The sequence below is a fragment of the Aptenodytes forsteri genome, unplaced genomic scaffold, assembly GCF_000699145.1.
Source record: "Aptenodytes forsteri isolate BGI_AS27 unplaced genomic scaffold, ASM69914v1 Scaffold336, whole genome shotgun sequence".
NCBI lineage: Eukaryota > Metazoa > Chordata > Aves > Sphenisciformes > Spheniscidae > Aptenodytes > Aptenodytes forsteri.
The window spans coordinates 3,888,906-3,895,889 of NW_008794911.1; the positions used below are offsets into that span (position 1 = coordinate 3,888,906).

General features: G+C 34.8%; 1 long non-coding RNA gene across 1 annotated transcript in view; it reads left to right on the forward strand.

The window, feature by feature from the left end:
* Positions 1-4,125, forward strand: part of LOC103895584 — a 7,022-nt gene extending 2,897 nt beyond the window's left edge. Inside the window, exons 2-3 of the long non-coding RNA XR_657368.1 lie at positions 825-897; positions 3,984-4,125. This is a non-coding gene — a long non-coding RNA (uncharacterized LOC103895584). The remainder of the gene's footprint in view (positions 1-824; positions 898-3,983) is intronic.
* The last annotated feature ends 2,859 nt before the right edge of the window (positions 4,126-6,984 follow it).

The window sequence follows — 6,984 nt, forward strand, 5'->3', positions numbered from 1 at the left end:
TTGGACTTGATGATCTTAGAGGTCTTTTCCAACCTCAATGATTCTATGATTCTATGATTCTATAAACGGGTAAAGAGAAAAATTCTTGTTCACTGACATGTTAATCTTCACGAGATGCCCGTTCTTATTCCTATACCCTCTTTGTGCAGATTGGTACAATGTTTTACTTAATGAAAAGTAATCCACAGAAGTATTGAAAATAAGGAAATAAAGAAAAGTGCTAATATAGATTTAAAAGTGACTGTCTAAGGTGTCTTTTGCAAATTTGCAATTAACAGAACGTGAATTACGTTGTACTTGGCATATTAACAATCATATCTAGGAAAACTTCTTAAATTGTAGTGTGGTTATTTCTAGTAAAATACTTTATAGCAATATTTTAATAGGCAAGAAATATAACACACTTCCTGTGTGTATAAATTATTTACAGTTCTTTGCCCATGTATTTCTTTGAAAATACATAGTCAATGATCTTTAGGTAGTAAATCACAGCCCACGCCAGCATTAACACTCCTAGGCAATCATGTTGCAACTAGTGAGCACTCACTACAAAGGAGAAATATGCATAAAGCCTCAGTTTCAAGCTTCTGATATGAAAGTTAAAAAAACAAATATTAAAAGAATTGATACAGCAAAAGAAAGTGATAGAAAAGGAACATGAGCTACTATTCTTTTTACATTCAAAAGCTTGGATAGCATTTAATTTTCTTAAATGAAAAAGAAGAATATATAAAAGTGGTTTGGTTTGGTTTGGTTTTGTAATTGCTTGTGTCCTTTTATTGCACATCAAAGTTCTCAGTAATTTGTTACAAATTGAATTGCAGAAAGAGGTCCAAATTCAACAAAGCGACCAACAAGTTATGTGATGCACTGGCTGTTCTCAGAGCAAATATTGAGGTGGGTTTTAATCATTAATGTGGTAGTAGACTGCTGGCCTGAGTATTAATATGTCATAAACTAATTACAGATAATAGCTTTGCACTTCAAAACCTGGACAAGGGTGTATTTGAATGTTTCATGAAGACTAAGCATTTAAACTATATTGAATAGAAACAAAATAATTAATGCAAAAATATAATTGTTTTCACAAGTATTGTTTTTCCCCCCTTATGCAAGTTAGCACACTCGAGTATAGTTTTAGATGAGTAACATCATAGTTACTGCAACATGAATGAGGTATGTTAGTAGATACCAGTGGAAGAAAGCAAAAATTGCAGAGTTTTTAATTTCTTGACTAGTGAAAAATGATTGATCACAAAATACTCAAGCAGTGTAGGATTAGACCCAAATATGCAGTGCTTACTTTTCCATGTTATTGAGGGTAGTCAAATCAAATGAAGGGATGAGCGTGCTTTAATTCACAGCAAATGAAGGGAACTTGCTTTAATTGACAGTCTGTGATTGGGTCTGTGAGGAGGCAGAAACATAGTAATCATATAAAATGTTGTTTGGTTCAATAAAAAATGAAAATGTCTTGATAAATTTGGTAAATGAACTCTTAGGTGACCGAACCGAGAATGGTGACCAACTGTGGGCACCCCAGGTGGCTTTCTACTGCCCTCTAGGGACTGTGCCACAAACTTTCTTATTAACAGATTTCAGGATTTAATTGGAACAGTAAAAATAATCCAAATTAGGAAGTATGGAACTTAAATTTCATCTTTATTCCCCCACATGCAAATGGAGCATGCAGGTTTGTACTTCTTGGCAAAACAAAGTCCGTATTTAGAAAACAAGAAAGAAAGAAAGAAAGAAGAAAAATAAACCACTTAACGTGGATAGTTGTGAAAGGTAGTGGGTAAAAATATTTAGCTATAATTATTCTACTGTTGCTTATACATAGCGCAGTCAAGTGGAGATATATAGTGGGAAGTGTGTACAGTATGTTAGCATCTACTGTATAATACAGTATATAGAAGATCATAAAGAATCCTGGAAGGAGAAAAGAATGTGTTTTTACAGAATGAATGATCTCCTAAACATGTGAAGGGGCAGGAGAACAGGTGCACTTGTGAATGCATTCAAACCAGCATTAATCATGTGGATGTTTCAGAGAATAGGATAGAGAAATGTGAAGCAAAGGAGAAAAGTTCACAGAAAACATATGAGGAACTGTGAGACTGAGGAATTTTAAAAAGATGTGAGAGGAAATCAGAATGCTGAAAACACTGAGCAAGTGACAGAAGATGATATGCATTTCAAGAATGTTGCATAGCTTAAAGTGAGTGATTAGAAGGCAAAAGCTAGGCTTTAGCAGTGAAGGAAAGGGGAGCTTCTGTAAAGAAAGAAACTACAAGATTTATTAAGACCTCACAGAAAAGAAAGATGTTAATTTTTTTACTTTTGTTCTTCTTCATTCCTGAATAATGATATGTAGCACCATCACTTGAAGAAAGAAATTCTGCTCCAAAACCAAGTGTAAAATAGGGGTTTTTTTGTAAGAATTGTGGAATCTTCCTAGCAGTGACTTTAATGTTTTAAGCAGGGTTGGTTTAAAAGAGCGCTGTAGGCTATATAGACTATTTGAAGAAAAACTATATTCCCTTTTAAAATTAGGTAGTGAAACACTCCTTTTGGGAGATAGTCACTTCTGAGAAAAAATAAGAGTGGCATTTGTCTCCTGTAACACTTCATCAATAATGTAGACATATTTATGATGCAGCTGTGCTGACCTTGCTTTCTTGATAGTCAAGGCAGAGAAATAGGTATTTTTAGGACACAGTTCATTGATCAGTTTTAGATACCTACTGAAGGGTGAATTGAGTTGTCCTCTGGACTCGTCTGAACTAAATCTCCACAGACTATTAAAAAAGCAAAGTATGACTAGCTAAAATGTGAGTGTCTACATACGATCAAGTAACTGCAGCATAGACCATCTAGAATAATGCAAACTTCATTTTGTGTGTGAAAAGTTTTCTTTCCCAAATCCAGCTCGTGTAATCACTCCATGGTAAAAAATGCATATGAATTCCATGGAGTGTGTAGTAGCAGTGTTCTCACCAGGGGATTGCAGGGTCAGGTTCCCTTTGCTTTGCTTTCTCTTTGGAAGATCTTGCATTACTCTTGGATTCTGCTGGTCCAGCTTCAGCAGCCAGGTAGAGATTCGCCCCATCCCAGGCACGTGTATAGCTTTGTAGGTAGGGTGCTCTGAGAAAGGAGACCTGAGTTTGACTCCACTGTGGCTGAGGAAATAATTGAACCCTACTTCTTTCACTTCCTCAGCGAGTGCTGCAAATGTTAATGTATTACACAAGAGAGTAATTTCTGCTAATATTAATATTTTAAAGAAGCTGACCAACATTTAATCACTTAACCTTGGAAAATAACTTAAACTAGGTATCTAGGTACTCCTGAAGGAAGATTTCAAACACACTTTTGAGCTTAGTGTTTCCTAATGGCCAGCTGTTGGCAGTACACCGCCTTGGGGAGACATTTCTGTATAATGGGAGGCTGCACATGTTGTTTTTCTTTGAAAGTCTTTTTTTTATTTTTTGACTACATAAGAAGTAAATCATCCATTATAGGTGCTCTTTTTTTATCCTTTAATGCAATTTAAACACTTTGCTTTTGCAATCAAGAAGATTCAAAAATAAATGCCAGTAATGCAAAGTTAACATTTTAATAGTTTATTTTGTTATTCTGTACTTATGCTGCATTTTCTCCTTGTTTTATTTCTTACATGTTTTAAATACATTCTTTGAAAGTTTTAAAATATAGAGGATATGCAAGTTTTTTCTAAATTTCTTTATTCTTTGCTGTGCGTTTGAATTCTCTAGTGTTATAGATTATGTATTAGATATAACACTTTTTGTTCAAGTATTTGAAATGTCAGATACAGTAAAATTTTATTTTCGATACTAGAACAGAACTCGAATGTAAAATATGCATTATGATGTGTTCAAATTGCAAAAAATATTCTATAGCTTTCAAAAAGGGTTATGTAGTTTATGCAAGTCTCACTGAAGAATCTTTTCTTGTAATAGAAGTATCACAACATAAATGGAGAAGACACGGAATGTTCACCAGGAAAACTTTTGAAGCTTTCATGTAACAAGCTACATGAGAAAGAGTCCATAACTGAAGATCTGGAGAGAAAATTGCAGGAATACCAAGAAAAAGGAAGGGCTAAAATGGTATGTTTTTGTAAAAGATCGTAAACTCAACCAAATGTGGAAATCTTTAAACATACTCAACAAAGTGTATTTCTAGTGCCATTATTTTTATAGGAAACATAAGGTTGGGAAGGTACTAGAACGCTATTTGGGATTACCCTGTGCTATTGTAAGTATTTTGACTAAAATAATTTATATTGCTCTATTAATGTCACACAAATTTATATCAGTGATAGTCTGACCAAGAGTTGGTAGTTGTACTACCTTTTTTGATCTATTTTTAAAATAAAATATTTTATGAAATATTTTTGTAAAAACAACAAAAAAATCAAAAAAATCAACTCAAAAAGTTTTATAAAACTTCTTTAAAATATTGCTCTCAGTGCTATTCTTACCCCATGCATGAACATCTCAGTTACAGAAAAGTCCGCCTCTGTTCTACTGCTACTTACAGAAGCACTTACATTACATCTTCTCATGTTTCTCTTTGTTCCTACTGTCTCTAAATAACTTCTAAAATAAGTATTTTCTTTTTTTTCTTAGGAATTGTGTTGTTAATCATTTAAATCAGCATTTCGAGTATGCAGTGAAGATATATCTTCATTTAAAATATAAAAATAAAATACAAAATCCCTCATGTTTGATTTTTCTTAACTCCTGCAGTAGAAGTTCATGGAGTATGACAGCTACATGAGTACAACCATTAATAGACATGAGAAGCCCTTTTCAATTATGAATCTTTTTCCTCACCCAAATGCAGACATAAATAGCTAGTTATAATGGCTAAGAACTGTCCTACTTAGTCTGTAGTCTTCAAATGGGAAACATAATTCAGTCTCATATGTCCATACATCATCTTTGTATCCCTTCTGTAACATAAACATGTCCTTCTACCCAAATTAACTATACCCATCTGCAGTTCACTGAAACGTGAGAGATCTATACCACTTTTTCAAAACTTCACATATGCGTTAGGCTGATAAAAAGCAGTCTCAGGCTCTAAAGGTTCTAGCTAAGCCTACCACTGGATTGCTTTTTCATCTCTGCTCTCTATGCATCATTGAGATGCATAGTACTAATGACATCTGAAAATGCCATCTAACTGTGCTGGCAGCCACCTAAGGTAGACAGTATGGCCTGTAAAGGAGAAATACGGGGTCCACAATGTACCCTCTGATGAAACCAGGTACCTCTCCCCAGTTGGAATTCATAGCTATGCAACCTGTTCTAGAACTGGATCATTAAGCCAGGTCAGTCATTCCTGTGTACAGAAGGCAGTGATAGTAATTCCTTCTTGCAACAAACTGTTAGCTACAACAGTCAACAGTGGTATGGCTTATTTCTCTTTTGCTTCATTTGGGTAAGTCCCAGAGAGGCTGTTTTACGTTATGAAAATATGTTTATTTAAATGTTCTCTGTAACGAGGGCTGCAATCCAGGCTCCCATGTGAATATACTAAGAGGCTGTCATTGCATTCTTTATTGCACAAATTTCTTCTCCAAAAGAGGAGGAGGCTGGATGTGAACAGGGGTTGTCTTTATCACAGTAGGCTGTGGAATTCTAGGGGTACAGGATCACCTCCTCACTATCTTTTAAAAGTTCTAATTTGGTGGGAGTACTTTTAGAACACCTAGCTGGATCAGAAAGCAGCTTGTAAAGAAATGTTTGTAACTTCCACTGGAAATTAGATGTTAAACTTTTCATTGCTATTAGGGTTCAAAATAGCTTGGCGGCAGTACTTAAACTGTCTTGCAGCTTTTAGTGGTACAAGTTCAGGTAGTTGTAGATTTTAGTGCCTGTAATGCAGAATTCTTTAGCGCATCATCAGGGATTTTGATGCAGTTTTTGGATTCTGCCTCTTAACCAAATGGCATGTGTATCCCCACTGTAATGGCTGTGAAACCCACTGTAAAGACACCCAAGCTGTCGGCTGGTGGTGATTCTGGAGCCAGATAGAGTATACTGATATATATGCATGCATTATATCTAAAACATTGAGTTCTGCTTTAAAAAAAAAATCATACTTGTAGCTTCTTACTAATAACGTACACTGAGAAGGTAAATAGTATTCCAACTTTTTATGTTACAAACAAATGATGTTAGTTTGAAATGGCAGAGGATGTGGAGAGAAGCAAAATGTTAATTGACTATATACTAATTATAGGATTTAAGCAAGGGGGAGGGGAAATGGGCATAGTCATACTCCCATCAAGAAATGTGTTGTAAGGGACATTATTGAAATCTGGTAGAACCATATCAGTAACGTTGAAATCTTTGACTAAAACAGCTTTATAGAAAAGATGAAGTAGTTAGAAAAATTTGAAAAATGAGAGGAGTGGTATTCAACATCAAAGAACAATTTGTTTTTTAAATTGTTGGTAACTGTACATTAAGACTCTTTTAATCCTGAACTTGTGCTAGCATAACTTTCTGGTGAGGTTCTATTACAAACAGCAAACTGGAGAAAAGGATAAGTAACTCTTGAAGCACTCCTCCATATCATGTGAAAATGCAGGTGGTATGTCAGAAACATTTTCTTCCTGAAATATATTCACAACATGAGAATTTTCTATCAAAACTTTTGAAATTAGCATAACCAAACACTGCTTTTGACCTCCTAATTTATTGATGATAGTAGTTTTCTAAGGAATGAATGGAAAGGAAAGGAAAGGAAAGGAAAGGAAAGGAAAGGAAAGGAAAGGAAAGGAAAGGAAAGGAAAGGAAAGGAAAGGAAAGGAAAGGAAAGGAAAGGAAAGGAAAGGAAAGGAAAGGAAAGGAAAGGAAAGGAAAGGAAAGGAAAGGAAAGGAAAGGAAAGGAAAGGAAAGGAAAGGAAAGGAAAGGAAAGGAAAGGAAAGGAAAGGAAAGGAAAGG